Source organism: Hesperophylax consimilis, chromosome 12, assembly GCF_061612785.1.
Source record: "Hesperophylax consimilis isolate HC1 chromosome 12, BYU_Hcon_1.0, whole genome shotgun sequence".
NCBI lineage: Eukaryota > Metazoa > Arthropoda > Insecta > Trichoptera > Limnephilidae > Hesperophylax > Hesperophylax consimilis.
Genome location: NC_142847.1, coordinates 2,030,770 through 2,043,289, shown reverse-complemented (window position 1 = coordinate 2,043,289; position 12,520 = coordinate 2,030,770). Strand labels below are relative to the sequence as shown.

Genomic DNA, 12,520 nt, shown 5'->3' with positions numbered 1-12,520 from the left:
TACAAACTCTTAATATTTAATTTAACTGTTTTGTTTCTTTCTCTTGCCGCTTGAAAACAAGGCTTGTATTAATATGTCTGTATTCTATAAATAAATGTACCTGTGTATGAAACAAATAAATTTTAAATAAATAAAATATTGTAATGTATTTATTTAAGTACACCAGTACCTATTGTAGTATAAATAAAAAGGTAATTTTATTTTTCTTGGTATTGGTATATTAAAAAAATTATTAAAAAAATCAGCTAAAAGTTGTCGCACGTCACTGCTTCACATAGATCTTGAGTTGAGATGACGTGATACAAGCCGTGGATTTTCCTTGGTATATTTTATTAATTATTAAAATTATAACCGTCTCGAGAGTAACATACATTCACAAACATGAATATGAAATGGAAATCTAACACTTAAAAATTTAAATGAAATAGGAAATTTTACAATATATTTTTTTATTTTTTTTGATTCCTCTACGGTAATATTCGATAATATTATGTTAAAAAATTTAAAAATTATAGTGAAAAATCCATTATCCTTCAAGTTTATGTATGTTTTAAATAAACATGATTTTATCACTTCTTCACATTACTCTAACAACAATTTTTTTACAGATCCTGTTCAGCGCGTTATCTAAAACTTAAGGAATATTCAGTGAGCCATGAAAAGGTAGGAGCTTAATAATAATAATAATAATAAATTCTTTATTCCAGGATGTGGGGAGGTTAGTGCAATCCCACACATCCCATAGATGAGATAAGTACAAATAATATTTACATAGAGTAACATAAATAAAATAAATAAAAAGAGATTAAAAAATTAAAAATGAAATTAAGTTAAAGCAGAGAAGCACGGGAATCCAACGGATCTAAGATTGTGGGAGCAAGTATCTTTCTCCAATGGTCTTCAATGCTCGATCCTGAAGTCAGACGCGATTCTATGATAATAGTGTTTCTGGAATGGTTTATCCTTTCCCTCAGTCCTGCAATCCTGGTTCTTAACAGAGCTGTAAATCCTGGAACTCGCCCTTCTGTTAACATCGAGGAGGCACTGCAGTGCCTGGGGAGTCCGAACATCAATCGGTAAGCGTTATTATATTGAACCCGAAGCCTTTCCATTGTTCTTTTCTTGAAATTAGCCCAGAGCTCGCATGTGTACAGGGTGGTGCAAAAGGCTAAGAAGAGCGTCCTTTTCACTCGTGGACTACAGAGCCGGAATCTTCTACTGAGCATGTTACATTTTATACTCAGTACACGCCTCTGCCTGTCAATATCTTCATCATCCGTTAACTTGTTGTTGATGATATGTCCTAGATATTTTGTGGTTTCTACTGTTTTCAGAATCTCACCATTCAAAAAGACTGGGGGAATGTTTTTTGGGCCTTCCCCGTGTTTTATGACCAACAGTGCTGTTTTTTTCGCATTATAGATCATGTTGGTTTCGTGAGCAAATTCCTCACAGATTTTCAGGAGAATTCTTAATCCCCGTATTGACGGTGCCATCAGAACCATATCATCTGCGTAGCTCATATTGTTAACACATAGACCTCCGATGTGACAGCCCACTCCAGCATTGTTTAACCTGTGGGTTAATTCGTCCATGTATAAGTTGAACAGTACTGGGGACATACATCCACCCTGTCTGACCCCGCTTTTCAAGAAATAGGGTTCTGAGAATCCATCTTTCCACTTTACAAGGTTTTCCTGTTGGCGATGCCATGATTCGAGAATTTTTACCACTTTCCATGGTATCCCTCTTTCCTTTAGTTTTTTCCATAGTAGGGGGTGGGAAACTCTGTCGAATGCCTTACTAAGATCCAAAAAGCATGCGTAAGTTGTTGTTTTTCTTTTCCTGTAGTATTCCAGCGTCCGTTTTACGCAGAATATGGCTGAGTCCGTGGAGCATTCTGTTTTGAAACCCATCTGATTGTCTTTCGTTTTCAATTGGGGTCCGACTTGGTCTAAGAGAACTCGTTCAAATATTCTGGCGGTCGCTGTGGCGATGGATATCGGTCTGTAATTTTCCTGTAAAGTTATGTCTGTCAGTTTAGATTTTACTATCGGTATTATGATTGTCTTTGTCATGTCTTTGGGTAGATAACCACTCTTTATGATATCGGTAAACAATGTTGCCAGTAGTTTCAGAATCGCTACCCCTGCATGTTTGACGTGTTCGATACTTAAGCCGTCATGTCCTGCTGATGTTCCGGATTTCATGTTTTTAATGGCGGTTTTCACCATGTTTGCAGTGACTATGGGGTCAATATCATCATAGGCGTTCAAATGCGTTTCGTTTGAGGAGATGGTCGGCGTAGTAGTCGCGAAATGTTTTTTGAAAATATTGGCAATTACTTCAGGATTTGTTTCTCCGTTTATGTTGCACGAAACTTTGGAACGCATGTTCAACATTTTATTAGACTTGTTCCAAAATGATTTGAAGTCCCGATTATCTAAATCCGCTGCTATTTTATCCATCTGGAGTTGTGTCGAATTCTTTTGGCATTGTTTTAGAGCTGTTTTGAAGGCGGCACGCTTTGTCCTTCTATCCTCGGCGATGGGACCATTGTGCGGTCTCCCATTATCAATCCAGGTGAGCATCGCTTGTCTTGATTTTTCGTATTTGTCTGCGACAAATTCATTCCATCCACAAACTTGCTTATATTTTGGTGTAGTAGTATTTCTAAATATACTAGTGGCACTGTCTCGTAATGCTTGTACTATACATCCGTAGAGATGTTTTATTTTGGCACGTTCAGGGTTGCCACCGTCCTCAAGAGATGTATTTTTTGGGTTGATTTTAGCTAGATAAGTTTGCGAACATGAGTTGTAAATTCCGATATCACGTATATTTTTCGGATTCCATAATGCTGGATCCCTTAATATAGATGAAAATACTTCCGATGTTACTATTCCATTCGTATTTAAAGTTATTTCGAGGGGTCGGTGGTCAGTCCAATCAACATCGTAATGTATTTTCATATCGATAATTTGTTTGTAAATATTTTTTGTAACTAGACAGTGGTCTAACCACCTGGTAGTACTATGCGCGTCACTGACGTATGTGTAAGAATTCTCAGGTAAAATTTCGGTGTCGGCACAAATGTATTCGAATTCTTGACAAAAAGATTTTAGCTCTATTCCAAAGAGTGAGTCGGGATTAGCGTTGAAGTCTCCGATAATAATTGAATTGATATAATCTTTTTCATCAATGATCGTTTGTAAGGAGGCCAGGCAGTTGGTAAACTCCACAAAGTTGTCAGTTAAGCAAGTCGGCATATAGATTGTGAAGATGGTTAAATTTTCAGTATTTAGACTCACCTCGATTCCGGCCATACGACAATTGTCCATCGGGATTGTGGTAACCCTTAAGTTTTGCTTGTAAATTATTCCCACTCCGCCGTACGGCCGACCTAGTAGGGGACCGTTAGCTATATTGACGGCAGAGGTGCCCAAGCTATTGAAATGCGGGTGAATATTAGATAAAAATTCAATCTCGGTTGGGAGTAGCCACGTTTCTTGGACTAGTATAATGTCATATGATTCGCAGAGATCGTGAATAAATTTTTCGGAGCTACGGACCGATCTGCAGTTAATCGAAATAATTCTTAATTTATCGGTTGTCATTTTGATTTTTGGTTGATGTACGCGATTCTATATATTTACGGAATACAATTCCTTCCGGCCATAGTTCTTCCACCAGGTATTTCGGCCCTTCAGTTGCTTTTACAGAAAGTTTAAAGGTGTTAAATGGCGTGGGACGGTAAGGCTTAATTTTTTCGATCTTAGTATTTTCGAGACCATTATCTGTAAGGTAGGTCTTTACGTCGTCCTCTGTAGTTTCCAATGTAAACCGTGAAATATAAATTGACGTAATTAAATCTGCCGACTTCAGTGTCGTAGAGGTTGCTTTTCCTCTCAAGTTGCGTTTGGGTTTTCTAGTTACTAATGTAAATCCTTTCTCATCTTCCGCAGGAGGCCGAGGCCGCGGACCGCGGTCACGCGATACCTGTTTATTATTTTGTTTTAAAGCGTGTGCGAAGTTCATTCCCGGCTGCACTGGACTATTTGGAGTGTGTTCGTTCATTGTCTTTGTGTGTGTGGTTGACACTGTATTACTAGAACCAGTCGATAAGCAGGATGCGCCGCCCGTCGGTATTTGTTTACTATCTGAAAATCGTGACTTACCCACAATTGAGTGGTTAATAATTACTTCCGAATTCCCAGTTAAGTCACTTTGTTTGTTTGGTACCTGAATATTTGCAATTTGTTCTCTTATTAGTGCCAGTTCTTGTTTTATGTCTTCATTTTTTGTGGTCGATGAATCTTTTAGTTCGGTTTTTATATGCGTTATTTCCGTTTTCAGTGCATTGAGTTCCTTAAGGAGTTTGGACACATCTATGCTGTCGAAGTTGATGGGAGGCAATTTATGCAATTGTTTAGCAGCGAACACTGGTAGTTTATCAGGATCGGTCTCCTTCAATGCTCTCAGGATGTCCTGGAGGTCTCGGCTGATTCTGCCATCTCCTTTCCGCAAAGTACGTTTATCCGGAAGCTTTTCAAACAGGATAGTTTTCGCCTCCTTTATTTCCTCTTCGGAGTAAGTAGAGATGCATAATTGTGTAATTGCAATCTCATCCAGAGTGTCTGCCTTGTTTTGAATGAACGTAAGACACTCGTTTATAATTATATTACATGAGTTACACGACATAGCGATGCGATACGGTCTTCTGTCGCGACAATACTTGTATTATATTTAAAACGCATAGAATGAAATTTCTTGACACCATTTCAGAAAACAAAATTTTATAATTAACTTGCTAGAAAAGAATGACTGTTAGAAAAGAAGTTGAGTCGTAACGTATTCCTTCAAAATGTTTACATAGTCCGAAATTGTTCTTGTGTTTAAATCGTAGAACTTATTATTATTAAGTTCTGTAAGCACTTTAGTTTTTTTATTTTTTTTTTTATTATTTTACGTCTGTTTTGGCGTTCAAGGCCACATTAAAACTTGTGCTAGGCCACGGTGAGACGAATTATTTGTAAGATTCTATTTAATTTCTTATTAAGTTAAAAAGAAAAAAAGTTCATAACTTCCTGTATTTTTAAAAATATTTTGCAGACTTCGTAAAAAAAATGCTATTCGACTTTTCTTGTCGTATATATTAAAATCAAATTATAGGTGTTTTCTGAAATTTATTTCATGATTCAGAATTAACAATTAATTTACCCGAGACACTATCTGGGTTATAAACCAATTCATTAGAAATTCGCAATCATTCAAAAAGGTGGCCGCCAAAAATATAGCAAAAATTAGTTGAACGATAATATTGTTAATTCTGAATTTAAAATATGCGATCGACAAAAATGACAAAGTAATTAGTTCCAGAGGCCAATAGGCGTTCCCGGTTAAAAGTTCCAACAGGCGTTGTGCCGGTAAGACAGAAATCCTGGGTTCGTTTCCCAGTTGGGACGGATCCCTTTTTATTTTTCTGTGTTTTTTTTTTCACGATTCGTTTAGATTTATTATAGTAGTATCTTATCTTATTCTTCACTGATATATTAAATTGATGGATATAACCATCAAAATACCCGCCGGCCATAGTGGCTAAGTGGAGATAAATTTGATTGTAACAATAAACTCACTACTATTTGCGCTATTATAATATTTTGCTAGATTATATCTGTTGGCAAGTCACATTTTCTGTATATTTTATCCTGTTTAAATGAAGTGCTTTCTATTATTGTAGCATTCTATGCCTTAAGAAAATTTCAGCTGTATCACATTCAATGTCGTTTTGTATACATATTGTTGTGTTCTTAAATGTAATACTAATATTCGACTATGTACCACTGTGTACTTATAATCTAATGTATCACATCATTGTAAAAGCCTTTTATGGCGTTTAATAAATAAATAAATAAATAAAAGTTTTTCCATTGAAAAAACATATTTTTTAAAACATTTATTTATAACTTTGAAAAAGATTTTTTTTTACACACGCCTCACTGCAGATTTTTCCTGTAGGTCTATTTATTACATTTTTGTTTTTTTACATTATTCTAGATTGATTTGCACCTCTAATATAAATAAATATTAACAGAGTGTAGAGTGCAAGCTATGTCGTTTTGCAAAAGTGTGTGTTTAAATAAAACAGTCCGAGTCTGAAGATGCCGTAGCAGTGTAAAATGGAAATTTGGAGAGGTTGATTGATTGATATGAAATGAGCTACGGGGAAAATAAATTGATGTTAAAAATGTATAATTCTTGATAGATTTTAAGCACTTTAAATTGGAATGTGATTCCGAAATATTACGCAATAAGTAGAATTTAATAATATATAATAAGAGAGTAAAAAAAAGTCCGCATTTTTTATCACATAATTTCGCTTAAGACAAGTTATAAGAAGAAACTTTAAAGTTTATAATGTTACTTAGAATAGTTTGAAGCAAAAGTGATGCCATGGCAAGCGCGTGCTGAGAATATCGATCAACTTCTGTGTTCCTTAGCAGGAATTCCAATAGAAATTCACGAAAGGTGCTAATTTACGAATTTAATCAGGAGAATAATTAATCTGGTTTGTTTAATGGACGAAGTTCTTGTTTTACGGTAAAGTTTTTGTAAGGTATCGCTATTCAAATCACTAATCACGAATCACACAGCATCCCCAAAAATGGCATATACAATGCAGAAAAAGATTTTATTTTAAGGTCTTCTGGGTGGAGTTAATATTGAAATTAAAACAAAAATGGTTTTTTCCAGATGTGAAAAATGTATCAATTTATATATATGATTGACATAAGCATTAAACAAAGATGTGCTAAAACCAACGTTGGTTAACTACGAACTTTTTCCTTTATATTTTACCGCGATCGATTGTTATTTCCTTTCTCAGTTAAGCTGCAATTACGGAAAACAATAATTAATGTTCATATCACTCACTAAAGTCATTTTCCTAGCTACTCGTAAGCCTAAAAAACGAACAACGCTGTTGTAACTACCGATAACTACTGATAACTACAGAAAACTACTGATACCTACTAACACTACTGATAACTACTCTAACTACTGATGCCTACTAACACTACTGATAACTACTAATGCTACTGATACTTACTGTAACTACTGATACCTACTAAGTTTACTGATAACTACTGATACTCCTGATAACTACTGTAACTATTGATAACAACAGATAACTACTGATAACTATTGACAACTACGGATAACTACTGATAACTTTGGATAACTTCTGACAGCTACTGATAACTACTGATACCTACTGATAACTAGACAGCTAGCCTTTTCCAATAAATCATATTTTTCCGTTTACGATTATTTCGTATTAAAAATAGTGAACATAATCTAGGCTAGATTATGTTGCTTGACACGTTAACATATTAAGAATTTATATTTATTCATAATTTTTACAAGTTATTATGAATATATTAGGCGTACAAAACTTTGAATATATTTGACTAAGCGTTCCTTCCTTACGAACTCGTCTTATTGATATACATTCAACTCTTTGAACTTTATTTCACCCCCATCGTACCAAAGCAAATACCTTGGCACTTCTAACCCAATATCAAAGTACCAAATGTGTAGGCAATCGTCGGGTAGGTAGGGGAGAAACGGGCTGGGGGTAGTTAGTGTTTCAATATGGCAGCTAATATACCCTGTGGTCCTCGTAATGCCCGACATTGTCTATAGAACCGATTGTTCTAGAGAAATGCAGGATATAGGGGATGTTTCTAGCCACGAAATGGCAAATATCGAGCCTCCATCACCCCATTGCGTGCGAATCCGCATTAAATATTTAGAGGATGATGAGGTTGATAAGGGAATCTGGGTTCTGACGCGTTTGATCTTTTGATCTTCCATTTACTTAAATAAATAATGGACATTGATTTTCGCCAAACGTGATTTGCGTCCTAATAAAATGTTGTAGCGTGTTACAGGAAAGGTTCTTCATATTTTGCTTTTCGTTTCTTTTTAATGACTCTTTTATTTGACATATATACTCATTTCATGAGACCAGTAATTGATTCAAAGGTTTTGACTTTATTTTATTACTGTACATTTTACAAACAACCGTTTTACATTAATTTTTTAAATAAATTTAAAATAAATCAAATTTAATAATGTTATAATAATTATTAAGTTCTGCAAGTATTTCTGTTCACCATTATCAAACTGTGAACAGTTTGATAATGGCCTCAAAAGCCGAAACAGCTGTCACATTAAAAACTGTAAAAATATCAGAAATACTTGCAAAACTTAATAATTATTATAACATTATTAAATTTGATTTATTTTAAATTTATTTAAAAAATTAAATGGAGTTCTACGAATTAAACACCAAAACAATAAATAGTTTTACATTAAGGTCAAACTTAAAATTATTCATCAAGTACTTGTTCATAGCTGGCACTAATTTAATAATTATTCGTTAGAACACTTTTTTAAGCTAAGTTTTATAATAATAATAAGAATTTGCTTGTTTGCGTTTTTATAAAAACTCAATTCTTTTAAGAAAGGCATACAAACACAGTATTATGTAGGTGATTCAATCCAACATTGTATTTTTATAGCTTTCCTGAAAGAAGTGAGTTAATTATTTAAAAACAATTTGCTCTTATAGATTTTCCGCATGTAAAAGCTCGCACACGCAATTCATCTTATTATTTAAAAGTTAAATTGCAATACGTGTATTTTCCTAAAATAAATAAATTAGCGCCGTCTATGAACGAGCACTTTATGAATTATTTTAAGTTGACCTTTAAATGACCTAACACAATAAATAAATACCACATAGACCACAAGGAACAGAAATAAGTTATTGATTTCATCGTATTTTTACCACATCTATAAATTATTTACTTCATTTTATTTTCGAGATCATTCGGCTTGGTAACGTATTTCAGACATTTGTAACGATATTTTTTGTGCGGACACCACGAAAGAGTTGCAACAACTTAAAGCCAGAAGGACTCTCATTCACAAATTGGGTGAAGTGGGGATGGTGGTGGTCACCAAACACAGCTAAAGCTATTTCAAACAACGTTTCGATTTTAAATGGTGGTCTGACATCGGAGAGATTTGTTGGAAAACATCGTTCGGTTTAGTCAAGAGTATTTCTTTCCTAAATCCAAAAAAAAAATGTTTCGTTTTAGTTTTTTTTTTACTCTTTTCTTATAAATTATGGACAGTTTAATGCACCTCTATGCCTACTATTTAATAAGTTCATTTATTTAAGTTTTTTTGTTGTCAAAACATTCCTGTATAATGCACTAAATCGCGTAAAATATAATAATCATATTATGACCGGTCAGTGGTTGAGTAGGCATAGCGCTTGGGTCTCACCCGAGCGTCGCGTGTTCGATTCCTCGGCTGGCTAAGTCCTCCATCACAACACAAGCAACATTTTCGGCTTTCTGTGGTGGTGGTAGCAGGAGATTTTCAAACATTGTTGGGTTATTCGTAACCCGGGAATGTTTGTCTTTCTTTAAAAAAAAAAAAAAATGAAAGCCCACCCGAGCATTGATAATTAATAAACAACCAAAAAATATTTCAAAAAATATATACATGATTTGAACTTTAGAAACGATGAAATAACGTTTAATGTTAATATTTCGACCATAAATAATACAAATAAAGGAAGATATGGCATGGAATACCCACTGTCGTAGAAATCCGAACATACTGCATGAATTATCAAAGCGGCCGGTGGAAAGTTATTCGTTTGGTGTGTAGGTAGAAACAAAGGCGGGACTTTGTTATGCTTTGAAGTGATTTCCAATAGTATTGATGAACGATTTTGGCGACACTTTTGTAAGCTCGGTTACATCCTTTTTCATGGCCCATCTACCTTATTTCTATTATGCATGTATTTGAAAAGTCACCATATCAGATCGGTCTTTTGCAGAATAAAACACCAACTAGATTCACACCAGTTCGAGGTTTTAATCAAGCGCCTAATAACGTGAGGTAAATGGATGTGACTATTCGTATTCGTGACCTTGATACAACAAGGTTCTAGCTGACATTTAATTCAAAATTAACGTTTTTGCGTCATGTTGTTTTAGAATGTTTTTAACTTTAAAACCCTATTTGAAGTATGTTTAACATTTATTTATTTTAACATTTATTTATTTTAACATTTGTTAGTACGCAGATAATCACGCAACAAAATTCTATTAAAAAATCAAAATGCAGAGTATAATATAAATTGTAATCGATTCATAAAATCTTTCGATTTAAGAGCATTCTCTTCTGTGAACTCTCATTAAAAAAGTGTGTTCACAATTTTCTTTTATTAAATATATCATAACGAAATTTGTTCTGAAATTATTAGATTTTAAAGTATGTACTTAAATACTCACCTACTTAATTGTTAACAATATATTAAAGATTACATTTAAAAAATGAAATTATAATTTTTTTCCAAAGAAATGTCACTAATCTCAAGAATTTTTTTTTTAAACTTTCTTCATACAGGTAGGTACCACAATATTGAAAAAAATGTCCAAATAAACACGAAATTTTGCCAAAAAAATGCATCTGATTTTAGCTGTGTGGCAAGGGCTTGTGTAGGGTTGTAAGTAGCTGTAATTTACGGCGCCTTCCCAATCCGTAAATTTTGTTCAGGAGATGGGAAATTGAAGCAAGTGTCTGCACAATTGAATTTGTTTATTCGTAAGGACGAATTTTATAATTTACACAGACCGCGGTGACGGTGGCAGAAAGAAGGTAGTACTGGCGGTTGAATCGAACGCTAAAACGGGAATGAAGATTCCTTTTGTTGATTCCTCTTGTCATGCTCGCTTGCGTATAGCAGCGGATTAATTCGCATTAGTATTACCACATGTGGGGTGAAATAAAGTAGTACCAAAGTTGATTTGATATAATTGTTCTTACTCATAAAGAAAATTCAACTAAACTTCTTCATATTCACTTTTTCACAAATTTCTAGTGTGTATTTAATTCGTTTTTCAATTTAAAACTTCAATACCTCGGCTTCATACATCTGGCAGATAGAACCTTGTTGTTTCAATGGCACGTAATACCGGTAGCAGGTCTAGATTGCAATTTGCTGGTGACAACGGGCACGACCGTGCGACTATTCGTAGTATACAGAAATCAAATGATTCAGAAGCGGAGATTTTCAGGCGAACGGTTAATATTCAGGCGGAGTGTCGTCAAAGGCCTGAATCAATATGGACGCCTATTCGGGCTATTAGTACTGGGACTGCCAGGGGTTGTCAACCTGACACTTTTTTATTTAATTGTTTTTGTATATGAATACCACACAAGATTCCCAATTGCTCACGACTCACGAGCGTCTGGAGCATCGTCTGAGACTATGGCAACCATAATCGGGGTATGTTTTGAGGCTAAGGTTAATGGGGAAAAGAAGAGGAAGGTGGGAGAGTACCTGGTTATTTAGACTTGTTCACCAAACACGGGTAAAGCCACATTGAGCAACGTTTTAATTCTGAATTGTTATCTTATACCAGGGCGATTCTGAGAGTATCTTCCACTCTGGAACGTGCTGCAAGTATAATATTTATTATTTTAAATGAATACATTGTAAATTAACATAAATTCATTAAATAAAATTTACAGTGATTTGAACCCGCGACCTTCGTTTTGCTAGTCGAGAACCTTGGAGGCCTTATAATAAATAAGTACAATTGAACTACGGTAATAATTTCAATTGACAGTTTGTTCGGTTCAGCTTGTTTTATTATAAACTAGCTGAAGCGTCCAGCGTCTATTTGGAAGGTCGAGTGTGCAAAATTTAATCAATCTAGGAATGAAACTGTGGATTCCTTATATACATTCCGGAGACTACAGAGAGACTATCTGAAGTCCCCGGCGTTGTCTGGGCTTTTCGCAGAGTTTTTCAAAATCAAAAAAAGATGCAAATTTTTCTCTTATTTTTAAAATCAATTGTGCAAAGCAGCATTTTAAAATAAAATGAAAATTACTGCTTAGATCTCACACTGATGAGATCACAAAAATGAGTATGGCTGATTTATTGAAATTCTGTAAAAAACGTGATTGAAATCCATTTCCTGATAAAATATCAATCCATTCAGAATATATCGGAACACGTGTTTATGCAGGTGTCCTTTTCCTGATTTTTTTTTTTATTTTTTTTTTTTATGGTGAATACCTCACAAGAGTCCCAACTGCTCCCGTCTGGAGCCAGTGAGACTATGGCATCCCCAATTGGGGGATGTTGTGAGGCTGAAGGTAAGTGGGGAAGGGAAAGAGGAAGGTGGGGAAGTACCTGGCTATTCAGATCTAGTCACTAAACACGGCTAAAGCCATTTGGAGCAACGTTTCAATTCTGAATGGTGGTCTTACACCAGGGCGATACTGGTAGTATCTTCCACTCTGGAACGTGCCGCAAATATACTATATATTATTTTAATTAATTAATTGTGAAATAACACAAATTAATCAAATAAAATTTATTTGCGCACGCCGGGTTCGAACCCGCGACCTTCGGAATGGCAGT

At 34.7% G+C, this 12,520-nt stretch overlaps 1 protein-coding gene across 2 annotated transcripts in view; it reads left to right on the top strand.

Moving 5' to 3' along the window:
- Positions 1–627: 627 nt before the first annotated feature.
- Positions 628–12,520, top strand: part of LOC149418994 (uncharacterized) — a 491,041-nt gene continuing 479,148 nt past the window's right edge. For both annotated transcript variants that reach the window (XM_089637629.1, XM_089637631.1), the window contains exon 1: positions 628–663. The gene's annotated coding sequence lies outside the window, so the exon portion shown is untranslated. The remainder of the gene's footprint in view (positions 664–12,520) is intronic.